This window comes from Rutidosis leptorrhynchoides, chromosome 2 (genome assembly GCF_046630445.1).
Source record: "Rutidosis leptorrhynchoides isolate AG116_Rl617_1_P2 chromosome 2, CSIRO_AGI_Rlap_v1, whole genome shotgun sequence".
NCBI classification, from domain to species: domain Eukaryota; kingdom Viridiplantae; phylum Streptophyta; class Magnoliopsida; order Asterales; family Asteraceae; genus Rutidosis; species Rutidosis leptorrhynchoides.
Window position 1 is genome coordinate 396,907,551 of NC_092334.1, and position 21,754 is coordinate 396,929,304.

A 21,754-nucleotide genomic window follows, 5' to 3' on the forward strand; every position below is an offset into this window, starting at 1 on the left:
TGGCAGACTTAGGTTCTAGTATAAATCTAATGCCGTATTCACTATACGCTAAACTAGACCTTGGAGAATTGAAACCAACAAGAATAAGCATACAACTAGCCGATAGATCAATAAAATATCCTAGAGGGATAATGGAGAACATGCTAGTTAAAGTTGGTACTTTAGTATTTCCAGTAGATTTTGTTGTTTTGGACATGGAAGGAGATTCTCAAGTTCCTCTCATATTAGGAAGACCATTCTTAAACACGGCTAAAGCAATGATAGACGTGTTCGGTAAGAAACTGACCCTAAGTATAGAGGATGAGAGTGTTACCTTTTCAGTTGATAGAGCAATGCAACAACCACAATCTGCAGATGATACATGTTATTATATTCAAACTATAGATGCACATGCAGAATTATTAGAAGAATTTCCAGAATTACAAGGAACAGGAGAATGTTCTTTAGGAGAAGGTAATGAACCAATTGATGAAGCTGAAATGTTAGCTACACTTATAGCTAATGGATATGAACCAACAACAGAAGAAATTCAAATGCTAAAAGAAGAAGACAGATATCGATATAAATCATCGATAGAAGAACCTCCGAAATTAGAGTTAAAGCCACTTCCAAACCATTTGGAATACGCTTATTTACATGGTGAATCTGAATTACCTGTAATAATATCGTCTTCTCTTACTGAAAATGAGAAATCACAACTCATTTCTGTGTTGAAAACTCATAAACCAGCCATTGCATGGAAGATTCATGATATTAAAGGAATAAGTCCTTCGTATTGCACACATAAAATCCTTATGGAAGAAGGTCATAAAACATATGTGCAACGCCAACGAAGACTAAATCCTAATATGCAAGATGTAGTTAAAAAAGAGATTATTAAACTGCTAGATACAGGTTTGATATATCCAATTTCTGATAGTCCATGGGTAAGCCCAGTTCAATGCGTGCCTAAGAAGGGTGGCATGACTGTCATTACAAATGAGAAAAATGAGCTTATTCCTACTAGGACTGTAACAGGATGGCGTGTATGTATTGATTATAGAAAATTAAATGACGCCACCAGAAAAGATCACTTTCCCTTACCTTTCATAGATCAAATGTTGGAAAGATTAGCCGGAAATAGTTACTATTGTTTTCTAGATGGATTTTCCGGATATTTTCAAATTCCAATAGCACCCGAGGATCAAGAGAAAACCACATTCACGTGCCCTTATGGTACTTTTGCTTACAAACGCATGCCATTTGGACTTTGTAACGCCCCTGCAACCTTTCAAAGGTGTATGATGGCGATTTTTCACGACATGATAGAAGAATGCATGGAAGTATTCATGGATGACTTTTCAGTCTTCGGTGATACATTTAAATCATGTCTAGTTAATCTGGAACGAATGCTAATTAGATGCGAAAAATCAAATCTAGTACTTAATTGGGAGAAATGCCATTTCATGGTTAAAGAAGGCATCGTTCTTGGACATAAAATTTCAAAAGAAGGAATTGAAGTGGATAGAGCTAAAGTAGATGTAATTGCTAAACTTCCACATCCCACCAATGTTAGAGGAGTTAGGAGTTTTCTAGGGCATGCCGGTTTTTACCGACGTTTCATAAAAGATTTTTCAAAAATTGCCACTCCTATGAATAAACTCCTAGAAAAGGATGCTCCATTCATCTTTTCAGATGAGTGTATCAAATCTTTTAATATTCTTAAAGAGAAACTCACTAATGCGCCGATCATGATAACACCAAATTGGAATCTACCATTTGAACTAATGTGCGATGCAAGTGATTTTGCAATAGGAGCCGTTTTAGGACAAAGGATTGAAAAACAATTTCAACCTATATATTATGCTAGTAAGACGTTACAAGGAGCACAAACGAACTATACAACTACTGAAAAAGAACTCCTTGCTATTGTCTTTGCTTTTGACAAATTTCGATCATATCTCGTTCTAGCAAAAACGGTGGTCTATACCGACCATTCTGCTCTTAGATACCTATTTTCAAAACAAGATGCTAAATCAAGATTAATCCGTTGGATCTTACTCTTACAAGAGTTTGATATTGAAATCCGAGATAAAAGAGGAGCAGAAAATCTCGCCGCTGATCATCTTTCTCGTCTTGAAAATCCCAAATTAGAAGTTCTGAATGAATCGGCCATACAATACAACTTTCCTGATGAATATCTATTGAAGATAGATTATAAAGAAATCCCATGGTTTGCAGACTATGCAAACTACTTAGTTTGTGGATTCCTTGAAAAAGGATTATCGTACCAAAGACGAAAGAAATTCTTCAGTGATATAAAACACTATTTCTGGGAAGATCCACATCTGTTTAAAAGTTGTCCCGATGGAATAATACGCCGATGTATATTTGGAGATGAAGCTAGTAAAATTTTAAACCATTGTCACACAGGACCAACAGGAGGGCATTATGGGCCTCAACTAACAGCAAGAAAAGTTTATGAAGCTGGATTCTATTGGCCTACAATTTACAAAGACGCACACCTTCTTTGTAAATCCTGTGATGCATGTCAAAGGGCCGGAAAAATAAGTCAACGTGATGAAATGCCACAAAATGTCATCCAAGTATGTGAAGTATTTGACATTTGGGGTATTGACTTTATGGGTCCATTTCCAAAATCTCATAATAATCTATATATACTCGTAGCCATTGATTATGTATCTAAATGGGCGGAAGCACAAGCTCTCCCAACTAACGATGCACGAGTTGTAGTCAACTTTTTAAAACGTCTTTTTGCAAGGTTTGGAACACCGAAAGCTTTAATAAGTGATCGGGGTACTCATTTCTGTAATAATCAACTTGAGAAAGTTCTTAAAAGATATGGAGTAACTCATAAAATCTCCACCGCATATCATCCACAAACAAGTGGACAAGTTAAAAATACCAACCGAGCTTTAAAACGTATTCTAGAGAAAACCGTAGGATCAAATCCGAAGGAATGGTCCATTAAATTGGAGGATGCACTCTGGGCTTTTAGAACAGCCTACAAAACTCCAATTGGAACCACACCTTTTAGACTTGTTTATGGAAAAGCATGTCATCTTCCAGTAGAAATTGAACACAAAGCATTTTGGGCTTTGAAGACATGTAATCTTGATTTACATGAAGCCGGACGTCTACGATTAAGTCAACTAAATGAATTAGAAGAATTAAGACATGAAGCATACGAAAATTCGTTAATCTATAAAGAAAGAACGAAGAAATGGCATGATAAAAGAATCAGAAGTTCAAAAGAATTTAAAGAAGGAGACAGAGTTCTTCTTTTCAATTCACGATTCAAGCTATTTCCTGGAAAATTGAAATCAAGATGGTCTGGACCATTCATAGTCAAAAGAGTTTTCCCATACGGAACGATAGAATTAATAAATTCAAATGGGATTGAATTTAAAGTTAATGGTCACAGAGTTAAACATTACATACATGGTCCGATGGAAGTCGACAACGAAGTTAATCACAATTTCGACACCACAACTAACTAAGTGTGGGGAGAATCAAGTCTTTAAAGGATAATATGTATTTCTGTTAGAGTTAGATTGCCTGTTTTCGTGTAGTTCTCGAAAATGGAACCCGAATGGTCTTTCCCTAGCAGACCCTAAAGAACTAGTCTTCTCCCCCCATTCTGAATTTTTATTTTTTTTAGGTTTTTACAAAATGAAGACTGCTTGTGAACTAAACCATGGTCTAATGCTACACGCTTTGATCACTAAACGTAATAATGACATACTACCGAGTGAAATAGTATCAGTAATCAGAGAAAGAATGGACGGAGTTAGAAAAGAATCCAGATGCGAAGATAATAAGTTACAATTTGGTAAAGGAAAATCAAAATCCGCAGCGAAAAGAAGAGCACGACACCTAGAACGATGTCACAAATGCGGAAAATGGTCACATGGAGGTAAATGTTCAAATAATCAAACCTATTCAAATACCGAATTTGTTACTTTATGCAGAGACGGACCGTTCATATGTTTAGAAGAAAAGACACTGAATGCTCGAGGTTACGCCTATGTAGCCATGGAAAACCAATTAAACCGACTATCTTATGAATGGGATAGATCATATAACTAAGAAATCTATTTCACAGGTATGTCTGTACAGTTTTTATTTTTATTTTTATTTTTAACCTTTTGATAATAAACGCTAATTTGTTCGCTAAAAAGTATTAAATTGGTATTGAATAAAATTAGGTTTGGCGACCGAAATTATTGATATCATTCAAAAATTTATTACATCACTGCAAAATTTAACGTTTATTCTTAAGGTATAAATATCTTTAATCAATCAACCCAAAATATTTCAAAAATTCGTCATGAGTTAAATTAGGTCTTGGAACCGAAATAACTTTACCGAAAAGAGGGGCGCATATTTTTGATAATATTTGATTGATTAAAGTGGGATAAAAAGCCAAAAAGATTTTTAATTTTATTTTTACCATATTTTTAAAATTAATAGTTAAATCTTAAATTAATATTGTAAACTTTGTAAAAACAATATATTTAAAATTGTAAATATTTGAAAAATTAATATAAGTTTGATATGAATTTATAAATTTTTAAATTAAGTTTGGTGCGAATTTTTAATTTTTAAAATATAAATTTTTAATTTTATGCATTTCAAATTTTAAGTTTGGTGTGAAATTTTAATATTAATTTTGAATTTTATATTTAAGTTGTGTGAATTTAAAAACAAAAGTTTACTTTATCTCATTAAGTTAAGAATATGATTTTTAAAATTCGTCGTAAGTTGAAGACTAGGTCTTTGAACCGAAATTACTTTACCCGAGGGAGGGACGAGAACTTTTATTATCATTATTTTTAATCTTATTGAATTAAAGTATGCCAAAAACATTGAAAAAACCCAAAAATCTTAGCTTTTAAAACAATCGCTACAAAAAGACAAATTTTAAAATTTTGTCGAGGGACGGACTAGGACATCGATCCGAAACGACCTCGTCCTAAATAACAAGGGAAACAAAATTTTAAAATTAATTACTTAATTGTTTTAATAAGTTAATGATTATAAAAAAAAAAAAAAATACCAAACTCCGCGAGTCGCGGAGTTTGGAGTGCATTTCGCCGCGACTCGCGGAGGGACCGAAAATCAGAAAAAAAAATAAAAAGAGCTGAACGATCAGTGCACCACACAACTCAAACACTGCAAAAAATAACAGCGAAAATAGCTGCGAAAAACCCGAAAAACACCCCCAAAAATCCCAATTTTTAACCGTTAATCACCAAATTTTTTGCTAAAATCATGTTGAGAAGGATGCTATCTAAGAATTACTCAAGAAAAACGGTAAATTTCTACACCTAAACACCATTTAATTCGAAATTTGATGTTCTTGAGCAATTTTTTCCCCAATTTGATTTTGATGCTTTTTAGTGTAATTAGGCTTAAATTGTTTATGTATTATGCTTGTATAACCTAGATTGATGCTGTTTAACATGATTAGAAGCCTTAAACTTCAAATTTTGAGTAATCTAGGGTTTGTGTTCTTGAGCAAATTTGGGGCTTTTTGATATAAACAGGTTATGGCCGATTTTTGTCATGAATTGTTGCTAAATTGAGTAGTGTAACATGTCTAGGTAGTTAAATGATCCAAACTTTGAGCCTAAACATGATTTTGAGAATTAAAGTGGACTTTTTCAAGTCTAAAATTCATGAACTTGATTTTTGAAAGATAATGCCATTTGAGACTTGTTTAATTGCTAGTAATGATTATTTTGACATGTTATTTGAGTTGAATGCTTATGAACTTGGCTAACATTTTCGTATATGCTTATTTGAAAAAGTGTAGATTTGATGAAAATGTGAAAATGAGCTTAAGTTTGATATAAATTGATAATGTCATTGTAATTATTTTGATTGATGATTTTGCTGACACTAATGCATATTTGGATGCACAAAAATTGTGTTTGATGTGTTTTGCAGAATGAAAGGGGTGAATCTTCATCCCAAGCCCGCAATGCTCCTGCTGAGAATTTGGAACAACAGGAGGTGGATAACTACTACAAGCAGGATATACCTCATCCAGTCATGACCTTTTCCGATATGCACTTAGAAGAGTTGCACCCGAACCTGAGATTTGACAGACTTTGGATAGATTATCCAAAATATCAAAGGGGTTTGCATACTCTTCATTCTAAGGTTGTTGAGGTACCAAGGGTCATAGAATGGGGACCCTTAGAAGCTGTAGAATTGGCCGGGCCAATTAGGGAATTACTTGTACAGAGGTATGGTAATTCTTCTTTTAATGACTGGGTATGTTTATTCACCATACGTAGACCTGTATATAAAGTATGGTGTGAAGAATTGTTATGTAGTATAGAGTTGAATGATCGGGTAGCAAGTTTAACCGATCGTTCTTTTATTAGATTTTTGTTAGGCGGTTCGATGCGCCACATGTCTTTACTGGACATGGCTCAGGCTTTACGTATATATACGCCTGAGGAGTTAGCGTCTGCCGATTGTAGAGGATTGATACTAAACGGTAGAAAGATAGATGAAAATTTTGATACACACGGTGTGTGGAGTCAAATGACAAGCCATCACCGTTTCAAAGGGGGAAATTACTCTTATTTGGATATAGATAGAGCCGAATTAAGAGTGATACATAGGTTTTTAGCTAATTCGAATACACAAAGGGGTAAGAACAAGGAAAAAGTAAATGAACAGGATTTGTTTTACCATATGTGTATTCGAGACCCACAGAGCGCTGTAAGTATACCATATTGTGTGGGTTATTATTTATCAGCTATGGTTCGGGGGATGCGACCACATAGCATAATAGGAGGTGGTATTTTTATTACTTTGATTGGTGAATATCTCGGTGTGGATATAAGTCGGGGGGATTATTACTAGAAGAGCCGGAACCCCGCGATACTATAGGTTTAAATGTATACCATGGTGCGAAAGTTTTGAAGAGGCGAAATAACGCCGCAGTACGATACCATGGTAGACATCCACAGGTGGAGAGAAACCAGCAGCAAGGTAATGTAGGAGGGGGGAATGAGATGCAAGAAATGCATAGGTTTATAGCTTCTCAGGAATACGAAAATGCTAGACAGAGAGCATTTGAAGATTGACAAGTTCATCAGAACCAGATCATAGCTCATTGCCAACATATAGGTAGAAACTATATTCCTACACCGAAACCCATCTTCCCTCCTTGGTCTATAGAGATGCAGCCACCATATCCTACGTATGACCCTGCCGAAGCATTCTATTGCACCTATGGTTATGCCTGGAACCCCTATTGGTACCAATATCATCCTTAGTTTACTTATTATTTTTTTTATTTTTTATTTTGTAATTTGTAATTATTGATACGTTTAATACTTTTGTTAATATTGTAATCATTTTTATAATTATCTAACTTTTATTCTTAGATTTTAATAATTTTTGAATGTGGGGTAATATACCAAACTTCAAAAATATGTATATATGTTTGCAGTTTATCTTATGTACACAACAGGGTAAAACAACGCATTTTCAAAGACTGGCATTAAGTTCAGCAAAAGCAACTAATTTTGATGACAAGATGCAAAATATATGTGAAATAACAACAAGACGGAATGAACAAATGATGTGCACTATTTATCATTCAGCAAACAAACGCCAATATATTTGGAAACTTTGGTAAAATTTAATCATTTTCACACAAATCACCCTCAATAATTTAAATTGTTACTGATTTCTTGCAAATGAGGGCATTGCAAGATCTTAAGTGTGGGAAGGGGTTAAATTCTTTCGGATTTTAAAATTTTTATTTTATACACTTGGTTACCATTAAAAATACTAGTAAAGCAGTAGTTGTATTAGAATCTAGTGCTCTCTGATAATAAAGAACAGCCCTGGTCTTATATACTGACTACCCAATTCTAGTATAATTTTTCAAAATTTTCAATTAAATGAATTCAAAATCATGTTTATACATATTTATGAACGATAAAACTAGGTTTTAACACCGAAATTATTGTTACCTCGGAAAGGACATAAATTGAGAAACAAACTAAAATGTTAAAATTCATTTAAAATGGAATAGAGGACGATAAAAAGGAAAATAAAAGCCAAGTGTGGGAAAATTTACCAAGTTATCTTAAACATATGTCACATATATCTGTAACAAATAACTGAAAATACTTTTGCTTTGGACTAAACTAAACTGTTTTACCCGATGAAAGAAAAGAAGAGATGGATCTACACAATGAATCAATTCCATCATTAAAAGGAAGTAAAGTCTTCCGAAAAAGACACGCGCTTCTTGATTTAGGTCATGAAGTTGTCGTCCAGACCAGCTGTAGGTTGACGAAAAATCTAGAAAAGTCATCACTAAAATCAGCAGGAAATCCACGGACCTCAGCATTAAACAGGGTCGCCAAGTGGTCAGATTTATCCTAACCATGAGAAGGATTTATCTCGTACAATGGGGGGGAACCATGTAAATTAGCTGGACAAGACTAATGAATCAGATCCCCAGAAAGGATAATCTCCTTTTAAAGATTAAAAATCAGCTTTTAAGACTGATATTACTCAATCCTTGAGATTGACTTTAAAGATTGAGAATTACAAACTCATGGAATTCAATGATATCTAAACTCGAGCTTGAACGAGAAAATATTTTGATCAAAATTACAAACCGATTTGTTTTCTGAAAACCCTATTTTCAATGCGTTCATTACCATTGAACGTAAAATCCTAGGAATTCACCTGGAATTCATTAGGTCACCTGAACTAAATCGGGTGTCAACCGTAAGAACGGTGGTTGCATAGCATGGTCAAAGACAGGACCTTGTGCCAGACCGAAAAATTATAAGGGTGAGCTTTACTATTGCTCCTACAAAGGATAGTAATTGCGTCCGACACGTTATAGACCATAATTAAAAGCATGTAAGGGGACATTGCCTTAACAGTTGCTTGTTCAACGCTTTCCTTTACAACCGGACGGTAGTTTACCGAAAGGTAATATACGGGACAAGTAAACTGGACGTGTTGCTTTCCAAATACAAGGTTAGCAAGTGGGTGACACAAAACCATAAGTTTTGAGCTAAAATTTTCAAATCTGAAACCCACCAAACCCACAAAAATATTTTGCAAACACCGGTAAAGGGTTATTCCAGAAAACTTATCTAGGGTAAAAACTAGATTTCAAAAGATCAAATGTTTTCATAAAGATCCAATTTTCTTAATGGATCTAAATTTTTATAGTCATGTGGGACTGTAAACCATATCGTTACTACCATTGTTTATACCGCCGTATAGAAATCACTGATGTACAAAGTGTGAAAAATAAAGAAGTGATTCTAGTATTTCAAGACGATATTGCTTGAGGACAAGCAACGCTCAAGTGTGGGAATATTTGATAATGCTAAAAACGAACATATATTTCATAGCATTATTCCTCAAGAAATACAAGCTTTTAGTTGCAATTGTTCTATTTACAAGTGATATTCGTTTAAATAATAAAAGGTGAAGACAAAAGACAGATTCGACGAATTGAAGACGCAAACGACCAAAAAGCTCAAAAGTACAAAAGACAATCAAAGAGGTTCCAATTATTGATAAGAAACGTCTCGAAATCACAAGAGTACAAGATTCAAAACGCAAAGTACAAAATATAAAATTGTACGCAAGGACGTTCGAAAATCCGGAACCGGGACCAGAGTCAACTCTTAACGCTCGACGCAACGGACTAAAAATTACAAGTTAACTATGTATATAAATATAATATAATATATAATTAATTATATTAATTATATATATATTAAAAACCGTCGGCAGAGAAAGACTCCAAGGGTGTGAGCTGTAAATTCATTCTCCGCGACTCGCGGAGTTTGAAGAGGATTTCACCGCGAGTCGCGGAGCCCCAAAAATCAAAAATCCCTATAAAGCCAACCGAATTCTGATCACAATTCATAATCTTTTTTCCTTCTTATCATACGTAAACGATATATATATATATATATATATATAATTTTAATTTTAATTTTAATTTTAATTCTAATAATAAGGGTATGTTAGCGAATGTTGTAAGGGTGTAAGTCGAAATTCTGTCCGTGTAACGCTACGCTATTTTTAATCATTGTAAGTTATGTTCAACCTTTTTACATTAATGTCTCGTAGCTAAGTTATTATTATGCTTATTTAAAACGAAGTAATCATGATGTTGGGCTAATTACTAAAATTGGGTAATTGGGCTTTGTACCATAATTGGGGTTTGGACAAAAGAACGACACTTGTGGAAATTAGACTATGGGCTATTAATGGGCTTTATATTTGTTTAACTAAATGATAGTTTGTTAATGTTAATATAAAGATTTACAATTGGGCGTCCCTATAAATTACCATATACACTCGATCGTACACGATGGGCGGGGTATTTATATGTACGAATAATCGTTCATTTAACCGGACACGGGAATGGATTAATAGCCACTAGAATAATTAAAACAGGGGTGAAATTACATTCAAGGGTAATTGGTGTAATTGTTAACAAAGTAGTAAAACCTTGGTTTACACGCAGTCGATAACCTGGTGTATTCATTAAACAAAGTATTAAAACCTTGTTACAATTCGAATCCCCAATTAGTTGGAATATTTAACTTCGGGTATAAGAATAATTTTATGAGGACACTCGCACTTTATATTTATGACTGATGGACTGTTATGGACAAAAACCAGACGGACATATTAAATAATCCAGGACAAAGGACAATTAACCCATGGGCATAAAACTAAAATCAACACGTCGAACATCATGATTACGGAAGTTTAAATAAGCATAATTCTTTTATTTCATATTTAATTTCCTTTATTTTATATTTAATTGCACTTCTAATTATCGCATTTTTATTGTTAATTTATTTTATCGCACTTTTAATTATCGTAGTCTTTAATTATCGCACTTTTATTTATTGTTATTTAATCGCACTTTTATTATTCGCAATTTCATTATCGTTATTTACTTTACGCTTTAATTTAAGTCTTTTATTTATTTAATATTTTACATTAGGTTTTAACTGCGACTAAAGTTTTAAAATCGACAAACCGGTCATTAAACGGTAAAAACCCCCCTTTATAATAATAATATTACTTATATATATGTTTGTATTTTTATAAAAGTAAATTAATATAGCGTTGAGCTTTGTTTAAAGATTTCCCTGTGGAACGAACCGGACTTACTAAAAACTACACTACTGTACGATTAGGTACACTGCCTATAAGTGTTGTAGCAAGGTTTAAGTATATCCATTCTATAAATAAATAAATATCTTGTGTAAAATTGTATCGTATTTTATAGTTTTTCCTAGTAAAATATAAACTATTTCGTATACACCTCGCATAACATCATTCGTCTTAACCGGTGACATAGTCACGGTTGATTTCCGGAATTCAAGGGATTTAGAGGAAATCTTCATAATAAGATTTGATTCTTCGGTAATTAAGGAAATTAGAATCCTCTTTGGTTAAATGCGATGATCTGTCTCGATTGCTCTGTCTGATATTTCACTATAAATCCACCCCTTCGTTTCCTTATTTCTACGGCTCACACCTTCTATTCTTTCTCCCTCAATTCTTACTTTAAAGCATTCGTCAATATGCTCCATCCAGTTCTGATTCTTGATACACTCCTAACTTTCATATCTGTCATTCTTCTTTTTCATCTGCCGCCGGAAGAATCTATTCACTTCTACTATACTCTTGGTTTTATAATGTTTTTAGTTCTCCCATGTCTTTATATTGCTATACGCATCGATATACACGGTTTGTAATTTCTGGGTTGTTGTTGGGCTTTATATCTTCCCTTATATTTCGGAGTCCCTGCTTCTGTCTTTCTATAATCATTGAAATCTACAGTTAATGCTCTCTCCTATTTGCTGTGATTTATACTCCTCTTTCTATTTTGAAGCTTCTTGCTTTTGTTTTCTCTTCTTGCCATTAAGCACAGCATGTAATGGTCCATAATTCGTAGGTATGAAATTTCGAATGAACATGACTAATGTTCTAAGAGAGAAATTGTAATAGCACGATCTTGATTGGTTAAATTACCAGAATTCAAGAGAAAAGATAGAACTATCAGAAAGTTATGTTCTTGATATGTTTAGAAATTAGATAGAATGTAAGAGTCGTGTAACATAGCACATGATGACGTTAAGCTCTATGAATCATCACGTTCCATTAGAAACTCAGCATGACTTACTGTAATATAATCACGTTGATCAAATGTCATTATATTATAGTAACTCATGCTTCAATTCCCAACACTACTTCAAAAACATTCATATTTTAAATTCAAATTTTTCATATTTTAGAAACTAAAACAGTTTCCTTTATGATGTAACACTGATATCGTGAAGAGATAAATGATTTCAGATCAGAATAGTTATGAAAATATCTTCAGAAATATCGAGGATATTTAATATGAAAGATACAATGATATCTTAGAATTTCTAATATCGAAGGATGATGAAGAAGATTTGTCCGTAAAGGTTTAGAGTCAGGAGCAAGATATTCGTTAATGACTTCAACAGATACTGAATCATTTGGATTCTTTGAAGGCAGGTTTAGTCTTTGTGATTTGTTCACAGCCTTCTTCCTAGTTTGCTCAATCCGTTTTCCAGTTCCAAACCTTCTCTTTTTCTGAGCTTTGCCAACACACAATTCTTTATCATCAAACTTTTAGTTGTTAAGGTCGTTTACAGTTTTTGCTGCTTCATCAGCATTTTTCCAAAATTTTGAGAACTGATTCGTAAATTGGAGTGCTTATTCAAAAGTTCAGAATTGAAATACATAAGTCCAAGAGATAGAAGTTATATGTATATGTATAACTGTTGATGTAGAAATGTTGTGAGATTCAGAATACTGATTGCTGATTCCCGGTAATTGGTATGGCCATTCTCGTTACAAAATGCGGATGAGTATATGATAGAGTTTTTATGAACAATATAATGGTTTTTCGGAGAGAGTTAAGCCACTGAGTAATGAAGTTGCTGGTAAGTTTACTGCTAATGTGGTGGGATATAAAAGGTTCCCCGATAACAATGACATACAGGGCAACGTATATATCAAGGTTATAATAAGGCTAATGAAAAGTCGAAATTAATTTTGCTGGAGGTGTGACAAATTTGGCTATTTTGGAAAGGGATTACAAAGTTATTTTCGGTAATAACAACGTCAATGGATCATAGATTCATGTTAAACTTCCACTTAGGTTCCGGGAGTTTTCCAGGTACATGACTGTGGATAACATGTGGTTGGATCATCCTCTCGATTGTTTCTTAATTGAGGGGTTTTCAAGAATCATGAAGGGTTTGAACGCAGATTGTAATCTTCAATATACATATGATGTTCTAGAATTTTGAATGATATGAATATTTTTCTGGGTTTTATAAATAGAAGTGATGTTCTATCACAGTTTTGAAGTCAAAGTATAGCTTTGAAAGATGTAGGGATTTAAGAGTGATGTCACCGATTAAGGTTTTGACTTGGATTCTGATCTGTCAAAATCAGAATATATAATCGAATTTGTATGAAATGATTGTATATCGTTGTGAAGGTAGTGAGTATAGTTAATGATTTGCTGAATTAGAATCGAAGAATGTAACATATAAATTGTGAATTTAAATATTTCTCGGGCATTACCTACCCGTTAATGAGACGTCCCGTCCTAATCCATAAGGACGAATACAATAACATATAATTACATTGCAAGGTATTTGACCTCTATATGATACATTTTACAAACATTGCATTCGTTTTTAAAGATAAACTTTCATTTCATCGAAAGTTGACAGGCATGCATACTATTTCATAATATCCAACTATAAATGACCTAATCTGTCATTTACTTACTAATAATCTTTATTGAACTCAACGACTTGAATGCAACAATTTTTGAATTATGCCATGAATGACTCCAAGTAATATCTTTAAAATGAGCAAATGCACAGCGGAAGATTTCTTTAATACCTGAGAATAAACATGCTTTCAAGTGTCAACCAAAAGGTTGGTGAGTTCATTAGTTTATCGTAATCAATCATTTCCATAATTTTAATAGACCACAAGATTTTCATTTCCATTTCTCATAAATATACATCTCATATCAGGCATTTCGCAAACTGCATAGAGATAAAAATCATTCATATGGTGAACACCTGGTAACCGACATTAACAAGATGCATATAGAATATCCCCAAAACAGAATCCTCTCGTCTGTATAATAATAAGTCGAAGTACTAAAGCATCCGTACCTCAGATGGGGTTTGTTAGGCCCATAGATCTATCTTTAGGATTCGCGTCAATTAGGGGTATTGTTCCCTAATTCTTAGGTTACCAAGCTAAAAAGGGGCATATTCGATTCGATAATCCAACCATAGAATGTAGTTTTCGATTACTTGTGTCTATTTTGTAAAACATTTATAAAAGCAGCGCATGTATTATCAGTCCCAAAAATATATATTGCAAAAGCATTTAAAAAGGGAGCAAATGAAACTCACAATACTGTATTTCGTAGTAAAAATGCATATGACGGCATTGAACAAGTGAAGGTTGGCCTCGAATTCACGAACCTATATTAATTATATATATTTATATATTGGTCAATATCTGTCTAACAATTTAGGTTAAGTCGTAGTGTATCACAATCCTAATGCTCGAGACCGATATGCAAAAGTCAACAAAAGTCAACTTGACCCAAAATGACTTCTAAAATCTATACATGTTTATTATATAACTTAAATATAGTCATCTTATATATTTAAATATATTTATTAGATTATATTAAATTAAATAATACAAGTCATTTATTAATACATAAAAATTTATATTAAAATTTTTATATAAAAATATACTTTTATATATCTCAAGTAATAAAAATTATACAGTTCACTCAATATCATAAAAATATAGTGGTGTGTATTATTAATGTAATTGTATCACATATTTATTTGATAAAATAATATTGATGATAATAATAATGAGTAAAAGTTGTATTATTTTGTAATAATAATAATAATAATTATTATTATTCTACTAATAATAATAATAACAATATTTATTTACTAATGATGATATTAATTATAATAAAGTGATAATTCTAATCATGATAATTTTAATAATAACGATACTTTTTAATATTAACTATAATAATAATAATATTTTATATAAAAATAATAATTTTATTCAAAATGATAATTTTTAATAATAATATTACTAAAATGATACTAAAAATGATATCTTATAATAACAATGATATTTCTATTAAAAATGATAATTTTAATAGAATGATAGTTTTAATATTAATGATAGTTTTAATAATAATAATAATAATAATGATAAAAATAATGAAAACGATATTTTTATTTAAATCAGTATATTACAATATTTTAATTTCATCATTTATTATAATGTATTAATGATAAAAAATTTTTGTTAATATATAGTAAAAATATATTTTTATATAGTAAGTATTATAATTTGTATAATGTTTACATAATATCTTTTTAATGATAAAAATGTAGTGATATGTATCATAAATATATATTTGTATCAAGTATTTATTTGATTAAATAATATAATATTGATAATAATAATAATAATAATAATGAACCAAAAGTTGTATTATTTTATAATAATAATAATAATATTAATTATTTTAATAATAATAATTATTATTTTAATAATAATAATAATAATAATAATAATAATAATAAAAATATTGATATTTACTAATGATAATAATAATTTTGATAACAAATAATAATCTTTTGTAGTAATACTAATGTCATAATAATATTACCAATAATGATAAAAATAATGAAAACGATATGTTTATCTAAATCATAATCTTAACAATATTTTAACTGAATCATGATACTTATACTCATTATTTCATAATCGACTTGTTTAATAGCCTTTAGTCCTCTTTTATATCGTATTCATAATAATGATAATAATAGTAATCATAATAATTAGATGATACTAATATTAGTTTTAATGATAATGATACTAATAGGTATTATAATAATTTTAATGATAATACTAATAATAATAATAATAATAATAATAATAATAATAATAATAATAATAATAATAATAATAATAATAATAATAATAATCATCATAATAATATTATTAATAATAACCTTAATGATAATAACAATAACAATAATAATACTTATATTAATAACGATAATGATATTAATAATTATTATTATTATTAAATAATAATAATAACGACGATAATAACGACGATAGTAATAATAATAATCATTTTAATAATAATAATACTAAAATTAATAATAATTCAGTTGACCATATCTTTTAATCCGTTCATCGAAACCATAAGCTTTCTAAATGAAAAGTTATTAATTTTTCGCCAGCTTTCCAACGACATGCATATCATATACCTTATCCTAGTAGCATATGTATTAAATGTAAAGACCCGTCCTAATCTATAAGAACGAATACGATAACATATGATTACATTGCGAGGTACTTGACCTCTATATGATACATTTTATAAACATTGCATTCGTTTTTAAAAGACAAACTTTCATTTCATCGAAAGTTGACGACATGCATACCATTTCATAATATATCCAACTATAATTGACTTAATAATAATCTTGATGAACTCAATGACTCGAATGCAACGTCTTTTGAAATATGCCATGAATGACTCCAAGTAATATCTCTAAAATTAGTAAATACACATCGGAAGATTTCTTTTATACCTGAGAATAAACATGCTTAAAAGTGTCAACCAAAAGGTTGGTGAATTCATTAGTTTATCATAATCGATCATTTTCATCATTTTAATAGACCACAAGATTTTCATTTCCATTTCTCATAAATATACGTCCCATGCATAGAGACAAAAATCATTCATATGGATTGAACACCTGGTAACCGACATTAACAAGATGCATATAAGAATATCCCCTATCATTCTGGGACATCCATCGAACATGATAAAACAACATCGAAGTACTAAAGCATCCGCAACCATGGATGGGGTTTATTAGGCCCAATAGATCTATCTTTAGGATTCGCATCAATTAGTAGATCGGTTTACTAATTCTTAGGCTACCAAGCAAAAAGGGGCATATTCGGCTTCGATCATTCAACCATAGAATGTAGTTTTAATTACTTGTGTCTATTTCATCAAATATTTATAAAAAAACAGCGCATGTATTCTCAGTCCCAAAAATATATATTGCAAAAGCATTTAAAAAGGGAGCAAATGAAACTCACAATACGATATTTTGTAGTAAAAATATGCATACGACGGAATTGAACAATGCAAGGTTGGCCTCGGATTCACGAACCTATATCATTTATATATATATATTAACACATATAATTGTTATCGAACGAATTTATATATTATTAGTGATATACTTGTTATTTTAATAAATTATGTGTTTCATTAATAACTTAATTAAATGTATTTATTTTATATACTTTAAATAAATAAAATGTTAATATAGTTTAGTAAAATATATTTCTATATGATAATTTTTTATTGTAGTAGTGATAATAATATTAGTAGTAATATTGATAATAATAATAATAATATGATTTTTATAAAAATAATAATGATGCTAGTAATAATAAAAATGATAATAATAATAATAATGTAAAAATAGTAATAATAATGAGTAATAAGTAAACTACCTCAAGGAAGTAGTCCTAAAAAAAATGCCCAAGTCCGGGTTTAAACCCGCGACGTCCCGCTAACCCGATAACATTCTTAATCATCCCTCTGCTCGTGTACTTCTGAAATTATTACCACCCCAAAATATACATGACCCGTAGCATCTCGTTCAAACCCACGCCCGTCTAACCATTCCTATACTTCTCATTTTCTATTATAATCTATGCTTTAATTTCATTTAACATATATCGTATCTGTTTCTTCTTCTTCTTCGATTTAATCGATCAGAGGCAACATAACCATCATAATCATAATCATAATCATATTGACTATCATCACCATCGTTTTTAATCTATTTCTATCATCATCATCATGATTATATTCATCATCTATCATCGTTACCCATCATCATACGCATATCATTATGATCATCATCATCATCTTTTCTTAACCATCATGATCATTATCATCATGCGGTTCTATCATCATCCTAATCGCTCACCATTAATAACATCATCATATCATAACATCGATATCATTATTATCACATAACATCATCATCATTTTCATTCATCCTATATTATCATTATCTAATCCGTCATCAAGATCATAGCATCCTCGCCATTATCATACGGTTGTCACCGTATCATGTATCATGTATCTTCATCATCATCTATTCCCTAATAATCGTATCTATCTTCTTTAAACTCCTCGGGCCATAATTAAATCACAAGCCCAAGTTGTCTTACAAACCCATCAGGTAAATTAACGGCCCAATAGCAGTTTACAAAAGGGTTTTTGGGTTGGTTAAAAAACGAAACAGATACAGCAGAAGTTATTTGTTTTGGGTGAGCAGAAACAGCTCGACAGGAGTAGCTGTAGCAATAGTAGTTTCCTGTTTTCGTTTCATCATCACTCTTAATTTATTTTAATCATCTACTATCACTTTTATTATCCTCATCCCTACGTCATATTCCACTATCAATATAATAACAGATAGATAAAGAAGGATACCAGCTGGAATAAAATGCCACCTACGTTGTAATAATTGAGTTATATATTACGGTTGTTTCAAGCACAAAAGGTTACCTAACTCGACCAGCTGTAACTTGGCCCATTGATAGCAATAGAAATAATTTAAAATGATCAAGTTGGTGGTTGTTTATGTCATGAAGAATAATAGCAAAACAGACAGGTTACAAGTGGTGATCTATGATGGTTTAATGGAGGTTCTAATTGTGGTTTTAAATAGGAACTCAGCGTAATTAATGGTGGTTCTGTGGCAGTTTGAAAGGGAAACAGAAAAGAAATACAAGGAATATGATTGTGGAGGTTCACATGGGAGAGGTGAAAGTGGTCGTGGGTGATTGTGGGTCTGTTTGAAACAGGAAGTAGCCATAGCAGCAGCAGTAGTAGTTTAGTGGTGTAGCAAGAGGTGATATTGTGGCGTTGATGTTTGATCTAAACTGAAACAGAAAGAAAATTGGTGCAACAATAATCGAGTAGTAATAAAATAGTTTAGGTGTTGTAATTGAGTTCCTATTGACCCGAAAGCAAAAAGGGTTATAGCAGTAATTTTATGTGGGTCTTGGTTGAGGGGGTTTCGAAGAAGAAAGGTGAAAGAAAAATTTGTGGTCGATGGTTATACATTTGGTGATGGACATATGGGTTTCGAGGGTTTTTGCCAAGACAGAAAAAAAGACAGAAAGGAATACAAGGTTGCGGTTCCTAGTCTGGTTCGATAAAGAGTAGAAGCAAACTGTAGCCTATGGTTAAGGTTCATCTTGTGTTCGATCAATACACAAAAAATGAATAACAGCTAGATCGATTAGCAGTTGTAGGAATATCGAGTAGTAGTAATAATTAAGGACGTTGAAGTGGTTGTTAGTGGTGTCAAGTTGTGATTGGGTTCACGATAATGGAAGGTCGATGGTGTGTGTTTGTGTCGGTGAAGAAAACAGGAAAAATAAACACTCATGTATATACATAGTTAGAGAAAGAGGCGGTGGATGAAAGATGTGTAAATATGCAGATCATATATGAATGTACATATATAATTAGATTGTAAGAAAAAGTAAAACAGTAAACTATTGCCATCTTTTACAATAATTCATTGTTTATTAAATAAAAAAAACGATACACTGAATTCAATTGGCAAACAAGATTGGAAAGGAAATGTGATAGAAAATAAAGGTAGTACAAGTGGGTTCTCTTTTTAAAATAATACGGAGAGTAATAAGATATATATTAGATTGATAGATGATAGATATATTAAAGTCAAGCAACAAAACAAAAACAATATATCATAAGGATTCGATGCATGCATACATTCAAGTTGGTAAATTATATAAAGCTAATGTGACACATTAACCATTAATTAAATAACAATTGCCCATGTTTTAAAATAAGACAACTGCTATTCTTAATCTATTTACCGATAGTTCAACTAAGATATTATATCGTGCCCCGTTGATAATTAGTGGCGAATAAAAGTCTTCGGAAAAGTCCAAAATTTTAAATTAAATATCTTTATTTATTTTAGTCATTATGATATAAAATTTGATCATTAATTTATTAAATAGAAATTACATCAAGTGTCCCGCTCGATTCTAGGTAAAATATAAAAAGTGTTAAAATTTAATTACTAGATCATAAATACATTTGTAGTAAGCCTAAGATTTATAGAACTCATTTTCGGATCACCGTTTATTTAAAATCACATAAGTTTGTATTAAACTTGTTTAATATCAATCGAAACATCAAATGAGTATTACAATCATTTAATATTTATTTTTAATATACTTTATTTATATAGAGATATATTTTAAATAATAATTATTATAATATCCTAATTTTATTTTTATTAATTTTTAATAACAACAACATGTAATACTTCAAATTATATTTTGAATTATTATTTATATATACATACACACATATCTATTTATAATTAATTGTTCGTGAATCGTCGAGAGCAGTCGAAGGTCAATTGAATATATGAAACAGTTCAAAATTTTTGAGATTCAATTAAATAGACTTTGCTTATCATGTCGAAACCATATAAAGATTAAGTTTAAATTTGGTCGGAAATTTCGGGGTTGTCACAGTACCTATCTGTTAAAAAAATTTCGTCCCGAAATTTGATTGGGATGGTCATGGATGACAATAAATATGTCTTCATGACGCGTACGAACGGAAAATTAGATTTTTACCATCATCGAGTAATATAGACAAAACAAATTTGATTTTGTGAAGAGTACGAGGGAAGTTATCACCAAAGAGTGACATTAGTAAATGCAAGTTTGACTTAACCGGTGACTTTGTCACGGTTGATTTCCGAATTTCAAGAGATTTAGAGAAAATCTTCGTAATAAGATTTGGTTCTTCAATAATTAAAGAAATTAGGATCTTCTTTGGTTAAATGCGTTGATTTGTTTCAATTTCTCTGTCTGCTATTTCACTATAAATCTACCCCCTTCGTTTCCTTATTTCCACAACTCATACCTTCTATTCTTTCTCCCTCAACTCATATTTTAAAGTATTCATCAATGTGCTCCATCCCGTTCTGATCCTTGATATACTCCTAACTTTCATATCTGTCATTCTTCTTTTTCATCTACCACCGGAGGATTTTCTTCTTTTTCATCTACCACCGGAGGATTTTATTTACTTTTACTATTACCTTGGGGTTATAATATTTTTAATTCTCCCTTGCCTTTACATTGCAATACGCATTGATATGCACGGTTTGTAATTTACGTGTTGTTATCGAGCTTTATATTATCTTTTATATTCAAGGGTTCCATACTTTTGTCTCCTCTTTCCGACTTCAAGTCAAGCGAATAATGGTCCAGAATTCGTAGGTATGGATTTCGAAATGAACATAGTTAATGTTCTAAGAAAGGAACGGTAATAACACGATCTTGATTTGTCAAATTACCAGAATACCTCGGAAAAGACCGAATCACCAAGAAAAATATTTTCTTGATATGTTTAGAGGTCAAGTAGAATACAAGAGTCGTGTAACATGTCACATGATGACGTTATGATCTGTGAATCTTGAATACAAGAGTCGTG